The sequence below is a fragment of the Capra hircus genome, unplaced genomic scaffold, assembly GCF_001704415.2.
Source record: "Capra hircus breed San Clemente unplaced genomic scaffold, ASM170441v1, whole genome shotgun sequence".
NCBI classification, from domain to species: Eukaryota; Metazoa; Chordata; class Mammalia; order Artiodactyla; family Bovidae; genus Capra; species Capra hircus.
The window spans coordinates 1-10,363 of record NW_017196931.1 but is presented as its reverse complement, the minus strand read 5'-3'; the positions used below and the strand labels follow the sequence as shown (position 1 = coordinate 10,363).

Sequence of the window (10,363 nt, the reverse complement as noted above, 5' to 3'; positions counted from 1 at the left end):
GAATATCTACAAAGTAATATGGATACTGTGAATAGACTTTTATTGTTCCTGTTTCTACACCCAACATGTGAAAAACAGTTAAATTCAACCACATCTTTTTAGTATACTTTTGCATTAAAATAATAAATTTCAATACATACCCACATCATTTATGGAGGAGTTCTACTTATGAGGCAGAACTGCTAGAGCAGCAGTACCCAAACTTTTAGGCCCCAGGAATCAGTTTCGTGGAAGACCATTTTTCCATGGACTGGGATAGGAAGCAATGGTTTTGGGACGATTCAAGCACATTACATGTATTGCTCACTTTGTTTCTATTATTGCATCAGCTCCACCCCAGATCATCAGGCATTTGATCTCAGAGGTTGGGGACACCTGCGCTGAGTCTCAGATACAGCTAGTCTCTTTTCCCCTTCTTTCCTGTTTTAGCAAACTTCCAGCAACAAAATAGACAACATTTTGTGATGACAAATATGGCAGTTGCCACACAGGCCAGCAGGAACCCAATGACATCCAGAGAGTGGTATTGGAACCAGGTGAGGTCATGGAGAGCTGGCCGCAAGTGCTTGGCTCCTTTGTGGCGCATGACAAACTCGATCCAGAAGACTGCTCTGTCCAAGGGCTTCATAGGCTGATCATGTTGAATGGCTGATAATCTCATCATATTCTCTTTGTAGCTGAAGGAAAATCAAACCGTTATCATTTATGGAATGAGCTATAATAGATAAATATGTGAAAATTCCTTGCAGATGGTAACAGAGTGCAACACAGAGTGGAAGAAAAACAGGTAATTGTCTCCGAGGTGATTATTGAGATATTAGCTTACGGGCTAGGATTTCTTAAATGCACAGTTTTCAAGCTACAAAAGAAAAGAAAGAAAATGGGAGAGAACAAGACTGTGTATTCTAAAGAATGGAACAAGCTGTCCCAAAGGGAAAGAAAAGAAAAGAAATTCATAATATGTTTGTCCAAAGTTTGAATTATCTCATAAAGAATTGTTAATAGACCTGGTAGATGCATTTCAAAATGTTATAATCTAGATATAGCAGGTAAGTCAGGGATGAGGTTTGGAGACATGTCCAGACAGGGCTGGTCTTACATTAGTGAAGTGGTGGTTGAAAGTGTGGAAGTAGATTGACTCAGTTTGATTCCTGACTCTTACTTTGTTGGCTGATTTTTATTTTTCTGTTCCTCTGATTTTTTTTAGGAAAATTAATTTTACTGACATTTTACTAACATTTTAAAACATTTGTATTTTTTAAACTTTTAATTTTACTCTGGAGGGCTCAATTATGATAGAATCTGTTTCTCAGTTTTTCACTGTTATATAAAATGGCTAAGAATAGTATCTTATCTAATTATTTTGAGAATATTGTATTGATTCTTAGAGGCATTCCTAGCATGCAGTAGACACTCAGTGAATGTTTACTAGTATTGTTGTTCTGGTTCTTGTATTGTTGTTCTGGTTCTTTGTCATGAGCCTTCTGGAGAAGGCTCAACTTTACACTCTCAGGCATTGCAGACACACTTGTTTCTATTGCTGAAATAATGGCAGACTAATAGACAAGAAGGAAGAATAAAGAGATATAGCTCATGAACTTTAAATCACAAAGTGCTATAACATGGCAGTGTGGTAATAACAATGGAAGTAACTTTTCTCCCTTTACTGTCAAAAACACAGGAGGAGCACTGGGTTTTTGCAAAGACTTCAGTAATCCTGGAAATATATTTTTGATACAAGAGGAATAGACTACAATAAAGAAGTTACTTAAAATGTGTAAAGTAACACTGTTTTACTAAATACAACATGTAGCATATCATGAACATTCAGTATATTTTCATTTTTGACACCAACATTACATTATTAAAAATTAAAAAGGCATACAAATATACTAGAGATATGTACATTTACATAAAAACAGCAAAAGAAAGATTTGTTACTTCGTAGGACAATAGCTGTGCTAAAATTAAATTTAAATAACACTGCTTATAAAACAGACAATGCATTTTGCTGCCATTACTGACACATTCTCAAAATCTTTCTTCACAAAGTCATTATGACAAAAAGGGGAATATATACATCATATTTGTGATATTAATATAATTGCCTCATTGAAATTCATGTATATCCTGAAGTGATTTGGAAATTAAATATTTCTGTTTTCAGAAAATGTGTTTTTTAAATAGGGATATCCCAACATAGCTACCTATTCCAAATAAGACAAAAATGAGCACGAATAAAAGAACTCTGAATATACTTACATTTATAAGCTGTATCTACGTAGTTGCAATTGAGAAAATTAGAAAATTCTAGTTGTTTACCACTTATGAGTGATGGGATCAAAATATTATTACAGACTAGCAGATACAGAGAATAATCTATTGGACACCAGATTTGGGGGAGTAGAAACACACAGGTGGGGGAGTAGGAGGCAAAATTATTGGGAATAACATAAGCTCAAGGAGGTGTTATACAACACTGGAAATTTAACCACTATTTGGTAATTACTTTAAATGGAAAATAACCTGTAAAAATTGTGTAACATTTTTTACAAAAAGGAATATCCCAACATATGGGATTCCCTGGTGGCTCAGATGTAAAGAATCGGCCAGCAATGCAGAGACCTGGTTTGATTCCTGGGTCAGCAAGATCCTCTGGAGAGGGGAGTGGCTACCTACTCCCATGGTCTTGCCTGGAAAATTCCATGGACTGAGGATTGGTGGGATACAGTCTATGGGGTCCCAAAGAGTCAAATACAATTGAGAAACCAACACTTTCACTTTTGCATATCAACATATTCTTCCCAAGTCAATTATGTTTAGATTTTATAATTCTTCCAAACAAGACAAAATGACCACAGTAAAAAAATTAAAAAAAAATATACCCACATTTATAAATAGGATATACATATTTGAAACTGGGTAGTTAGAAAATTATAGCAGTTTATCATATATCAGAGATGGAGTCAAAATATTAGCATAGAAAACTTGGAAAATAGTAAATGCAATTGGAATTTGAAATGGATTATGTCATGGTGGTTTACTGAAAATAAACCATCTTTTAAGAGTTTAAAATATTTGTGGCGGTCCTAAGATGGTGGAGGAATAGGATGGGAAGACCACTTTCTCCCTCACAAATTCCTCAAAAGAACATGTCAACACCGAACAAACTCCACAAAACAACTTCTGTAGGCTGGCAGAGGACATCAGGCAACCAGAAAAGCAGACCATTGTCTTCAAAAACAGGTAGGAAAAAGTATAAAAGATGAAAAAGGAGACAAAGGAGGTGGGGAAGGAGCTCTGTCCTGGGAAGGGAAGCCCATCCCGGGAAGGGAATTTTAAGAAGAGGGGTTTCCAAACACCAGGAAACACTCTCCCTGCCGAGTCTGTGGTGAGCCTTGGAAACACAGAGGGCAACATAACAGGAAGGGAAAAATAAAGAAATAATTAAAACCAAGAGATTACAAGCCCAACAGTAACTCCCCAGCGGAAAAGCAGCACAGATGCCTGCATCCGCCACTAGGAAGTGGGGGCAGGGCAGGGAAGCGCGGGAGGCGCGGGCTGCAGTGCTTTGTAAGAATCGGGCAGGAATGCCCCATGCGCAAGCAGAACGATCTAACTTGGGCTAGCAAACCAGACTGTGGGATAGCTACCACACGAAAAGCTCGAACATAAGACACCGCCAGGACCAAGCACAGAACAAAGGATGGAACGGAAAAAGCTGGCTGCAGACCATCCCCTGCCGGGGACAGGCAGCCAGAGCCGTAAGGGCTGGAAAGGGGCAATTGCAGACCCAGAGAGACTTCACTTACCAAACTGCAAGCAGCCTTCTTTCCTAAGACTTCTGGGGGTGCTGGACAGTCACCATCTGCCTCACAAGGGGCGCCAGCAGTCCACCCAGAAAACTGAGCAGCAGAGGCAGAAAAGGCGACAAGTCGCAGTGATTGCGCTCTCCAAACTCCTGAGCTACTCGGACCCTGGAAGGGCACAAAACGCAGTCCCAACCGAATCTGTGCCTCTGAGGGCTACCTGAGCGCTGAACCTGAGCAGCTTAGACCAGGGAAGTGCACGCAGCCTAGGGCCGGCCCTAGAAGGTTCCCGGCTGAGCATCGTAGAGCCGGAGCGGTTTGTACGCCAAGAGAAGGGACAGGTCCAGCGGGGCTGAGACACTGTGTGCACACGACAGCGCTATTTGTTTGCAGCATCCCCACCTCCCCACAGCGCGACTGAACTAGCGAGCCTAAAAAACCAGCAAACAGAAGAAGCTAAACAGAGGAACCGCCTTGGAAGTGACCCCACACTGCCCACAACATCAGAGAAGGGGTAGAAATATTTTTACTATTTTTAAAATCATTCCTTTTTTTTTTCTAACTTTATTTTTATAGTTAAGTCTTCTATTTCTCCCTCTAATTTTTATTTCTATAATGTATTATTACTATTAAAAAAAAAACGACTCTTTTTTTTTTTTTTTTTTAAGGCAAACACCATATATAGTCTTTGGGTGGTTGTTGGTGTGTGTTTTTTTTTTTTAATAATTCTTGTGCCTTTTTTTTTTCTTTCCTTTTATTTCCCTTTTTCCTTTTTCCTTCTGCTTCTTTTCTTTAATATTGTATTTTTGAAAATCCAACCTCTACTCTAGATTTTTAATCTTTGCTCTTTGGTTTTTGTTGTCAATTTTGTACATTTAAAAACCCAAACTTCACTACCCAATTTTACCTGAGACCGAGATTACTGGCTTGACCACTCTCTCCTCCTTTGGACTCTCCTTTTTCTCCACCAGGTGACCTCTGTCTCTTTTCTCCCCCATCTCTTCTCTATCCAACTCTGTGAATCTCTGTGTGTTCCAGACGGTGGAGAACACCTAAGGAACTGGTTACTGGCAGGATTTGTCTCTCTCCTTCTCATTCCTCTCTCTTATCTTTCTGGCCACCTCTGTCTACTTCCTCCCTCTCCTCTTCCTTGTATAACTCTGTAAATACCTCTAAGCGGTCCAGACTATGGAACACGCAAGGAAGTGACTACTGGCTAGCTTGCTCTCTCCTCTTTTGATCTCACCGCATCTCATTCCAGTCACCTCTAACTACCCCTTCCCTCTTCTCTTCTTGTAACTCAGTGAACCTCTCTGAGTGTCCCTCAATGTGGAGAAACTTTTCATCTTTAACCTAGATGTTTTTTCATTGGTGCTGTATAGATGGAGAAGTCTAGAGGCTACTGTAAAAATAAAACTGAAAACCAGAAGCAGGAGGCTTAAGTCCAAAGCCTGAAAACATCAGAGAACTCCTGAATTCAGGGAACATTAAGCAATAGGAGCTCATCAAGTGCCTCCATACCTACACTGAAACCAAGCTCCACCCAAGGACCAACAAGTTCCAGAACAAAACATACCATGCAAATTCTCCAGCAACACAGGAACACACCCCTGAGCTTCAATATACAGGCAGTTCAAAGTTACTCCAAAACCTTTGACGTCTCATAACCCATTACTGGTCACTCCACTGCAGTCCAGAAAGAAGAAACCCAGCTCCACCCACCAGAACTCCAACATAAGCCTCCCTAACCAGGAAACCTAGACAAGCCACTGATACAACCCCACCCACAGTGAGGAAGCTCCATAATAAAGAGAACTCCACAAATTCCCAGAATACAAAAAGGCCACCCCAAACGCAGCAATATAACCAAGATGAAGAGACAGAGGAATACTCAGCAGGTAAAGGAACAGGAGAGTTGCCCACCAAACCAAACAAAAGAGGAAGAGGTAGGAATCTACCTGAGAAAGAATTCCGAATATTGATAGTGAAAATGATCCAAAATCTTGAAATCAAAATGGAATCACAGAGAAATAGCCTAGAGACAAGGATTGAGAAGATGCAAGAAAGGTTTAACAAGGACCTAGAAGAAATAAAAAAGAGTCAATATATAATGAATAATGCAATAAATTGAGATCAGAAACACTCTGGAGGCAACAAATAGCAGAATAACGGAGGCAGAAGATAGGATTAGTGAAATAAGAAGATAGAATGGTAGAAATAAATGAATCAGAGAGGAAACAAGAAAAATGAATTAAAAGAAATAAGGACAATCTCAGAGACCTCCAGGACAACATGAAATGCTCCAACATTCAAATTATAGGAGTCCCAGAAGAAGAAGACAAAAAGAAAGACCATGAGAAAATCCTTTGTTGAAAACTTCCCTAAAATGGGGAAGGAAATAATCACCCAACTCCAAGAAACCCAGAGAGTTCCAAATAAGATTAACCCAAGGCAAAACACCCCAAGACATATATTAATCAAATTAACAAAGATCAAACACAAATATTAAATATTAAAAGCAGCAAGGGAAAAACAACTAATAACACACAAGGGGATTCCCATAAGGATAACAGCTGATCTTTCAATAGAAACTCTTCAGGCCAGGAGGAAATGGCAAGACATACTTAAAGTGATGAAAGAAAATAACCTACAGCCCAGATTACTGTACCCAGCAAGGATCTCATTCAAATACGAAGGAGAAATCAGAAGCTTTACAGACAAGCAAAAGCTGAAGAGAATTCAGCACCACCAAACCAGCTCTCCAACAAATTCTAAAAGATATTCTCTAGACAGGAAACACAAAAAGGGTGCATAAACCCGAACCCAAAACAATAAAGTAAATGGTAACGGGATCATACTTATCAATAATTACCTTAAACGTAAATGGGTTGAATGCCCCAACCAAAAGACAAAGATTGGCCGAATGGATACAAAAACAAGACCCCTCTATATGCTGCTTGCAAGAGACCCACCTCAAAACAAGGGACACATACAGACTGAAAGTGAAGGGCTGGAAAAAGATATTCCATGCAAATAGAGACCAAAAGAAAGCAGGAGTGGCAATACTCATATCCGATAAAATAGACTTTAAAACAAAGGCTGTGAAAAGAGACAAAGAAGGCCACTACATAATGATCAAAGGATCAATCCAAGAAGAAGATATAACAATTATAAATATATATGCACCCAATATAGGAGCACTGCAATATGTAAGACAAATGCTAACAAGTATGAAAGGGGAAATCAAAAATAACACAATAATAGTGGGGAGACTTTAATACCCCACTCACACCTATGGACAGATCAACTAAACAGAAAATTAACAAAGAAATGCAAACTTTAAATGATACATTAGACCAGTTAGACCTAATTGATATCTAAAGGACATTTCACCCCAAAACAATGAATTTCACCTTTTTACTCAAGTGCTCATGGAACATTCTCCAGGATAGATCACATCCTGGGCCATAAATCTAAACTTGATAAATTCAAAAAAATCGAAATCATTCCAAGCATCTTTTCTGACCATAATGCATTAAGATTAGATCTCAATTACAGGAGAAAACTATTAAAAATTCCAACATATGGAGGTTGAACAACACACTTCTGAATAACCAACAAATCACAGAAGAAATCAAAAAAAGAAATCAAAACATGCATAGAAACTAATGAAAATGAAAACACAACAACCCAAAGCCTGTGGGACACTATAAAAGCAGTGCTAAGAGGAAAGTTCATAGCAATACAGGCATACCTCAAGAAACAAGAAAAAAGTCAAATAAATAACCTAACTCTACACCTAAAGCAACTAGAAAGGAAGAATTGGAGAACCCCAGAGTTAGTAGAAGGAAAGAAATCTTAAAAATTAGGGCAGAAATAAATGCAAAAGAAACAAGAGAGACCATAGCCAAAATCAACAAAGCCAAAAGCTGGTTCTTTGAAAGGATAAATAAAATTGACAAACCATTAGCCAGACTCATCAAGAAGCAAACAGAGAAAAATCAAATCAATAAAATTAGAAATGAAAATGGAGAGATCACAACAGACAACACAGAAATACAAAGGATCATAAGAGACTACTATCAGCAGTTGTATGCCAATAAAATGGACACCGTGGAAGAAATGAACAAATTCTTAGAAAAGTACAATTTTCCAAAACTGAACCAGGAAGAAGTAGAAAATCTTAACAGACCCATCACAAGCACGGAAATTGAAACTGTAATCAGAAATCTTCCAGCAAACAAAAGCCCAGGTCCAGACGGCTTCACAGCTAAGTTCTCTAACCAAAAATTTAAAGAAGAGCTAAACACCTATCCTACTCCAACTCTTCCAGAAAATTGCAGAGGAAGGTAAACTTCCAAACTCACTCTATGAGGCCCACCATCACCCCTAATACCAAAACCTGACAAAGATACTACAAAAAAAGAAAACTACAGGCCAATATCACTGACGGACATAGATGCAAAAATCCTCAACAAAATTCTAGCAATCAGAATCCAACAACACATCAAAAAGATCATACACCATGACCAAGTGGGCTTTATCCCAGGGATGCAAGGATTCTTCAATATCCGCAAATCAATCAATGTAATTCACCACATTAACAAATTGAAAAATAAAAGCCATATGATTATCTCAATAGATGCAGAGAAGCCTTTGACAAAATTCAACATGCGTTTATGATAAAAACTCTCCAGAAAGCAGGAATAGAAGGCACATACCTCAACATAATAAAAGCTATCTATGACAAACCCACAGCAAACATTATCCTCAATGGTGAAAAATTGGAAGCATTTCCCCTAAAGTCAGGAACAAGACAAGGGTGCCCACTTTCACAGCTGCTATTCAACATAGTTCTGGAAGTGTTGGCCACAGCAATCAGAGCAGAAAAGAAATAAAAGGAATCCGAATTGGAAAGAAGAAGTAAAACTTCACTGTTTGCAGATGACATGATCCTCTACATAGAAAACCCTAAAGACTCCACCAGAAAATTACTAGAGCTCATCAATGAATATAGTAAAGTTGCAGGATATAAAATCAATGTGCAGAAATCTTTGCATTCCTATACACTAATAATGAGAAAGTAGAAAAAGAAATTAAGGAAACATTCCATTCACCATTGCAACGAAAGAATAAAATACTTAGGAATATATCTACTAAAGAAACTAAAGACCTATATATAGAAAACTATAAAACACTGATGAAAAGAAATCAAAGAGGACACTAATAGATGGAGAAATATACCATGTTCATGGATCGGAAAATCAATATAGTGAAAATGAGCATACTACCCGAAGCAATTTACAAATTCAATGCAATCCCTATTAAGCTACCAGCCATATTTTTCCACAGAACTAGAACAAATAATTTCCAAGATTTGTATGGAAATACAAAAAAGCCTCGAATAGCCAAAGCAATCTTGAGAAAGAATGGAACCGGAGGACTGGCACAAAGACAGAAATATAGATCAATGGAACAAAATAGAAAGCCAGAGATAAGTCCACACACATATGGACACTTTATCTTTGACAAAGGAGGCAAGAATATACAATGGAGTAAAGACAATCTCTTTAACAAGTGGTGCTGGGAAAACTGGTCAACCACTTGTAAAAGAATGAAACTAGATCACTTTCTAACACCACACACAAAATAAACTCAAAATGGATTAAAGATCTAAACGTAAGACCAGAAACTATAAACCTCCTAGAGGAGAATATAGGCAAAACACTCTCCGACATAAATCACAGCAGAATCCTCTATGATCCACCTCCCAGAAAACTGGAAATAAAAGCAAAAAAAACAAATGAGATCTAATTAAAATTAAAAGCTTCTGCACAACAAAGGAAAGTATAAGCAAGGTGAAAAGACAGCCTTCGAATGGGAGAAAATAATAGCAAATGAAGCAACTGACAAACAATTAATCTCAAAAATATGCAAACAATTATGCAGCTCCAATTCCAGAAAAATAAACGACCCAATCAAAAAATGGGCTAAAGAATTAAATAGACATTTCTCCAAAGAAGACATATGGATGGCTAACAAACACATGAAAAGATGCTCAACATCACTCATTATTAGAGAAATACAAATCAAAACCACAATGAGGTACGACTTCACACCAGTCAGAATGTCTGGGATCCAAAAATCTGCAAGCAATAAATGCTGGAGAGGGTGTGGAGAAAAGGGAACCCTCCTACACTGTTGGTGGGAATGCAAACTAGTACAGCCACTATGGAGAACAGTGTGGAGATTCCTTAAAAAATTGCAAATAGAGCTGCCTTATGACCCAGCAATCCCACTTCTGGCATACACACGAGGAAACCAGAATTGAAAGAGACACATGTACCCCAATGTTCATTGCAGCACTGTTTATAATAGCCAGGACATGGAAACAACCTAGATGTCCATCAGCAGATGAATGGATAAGAAAGCTGTGGTTCATATACACAATGGAGTATTACTCAGCATTAAAAAGAATGCATTTGAATCAGTTTCTGATGAGATGGATAAAACTGGAGCCGATTATACAGAGTGAAGTAAGCCAGAAAGAAAAA

At 38.1% G+C, this 10,363-nt stretch overlaps 1 long non-coding RNA gene across 1 annotated transcript; it reads right to left on the bottom strand.

Moving 5' to 3' along the window:
- Positions 1-295: 295 nt before the first annotated feature.
- Positions 296-3,849, bottom strand: LOC108634992. The gene is made up of 2 exons (XR_001917732.1): positions 3,813-3,849; positions 296-677 (listed from the first exon to the last, which is right to left on the bottom strand). It is a non-coding gene; the product is annotated as an uncharacterized LOC108634992 (long non-coding RNA).
- Positions 3,850-10,363: the final 6,514 nt, after the last annotated feature.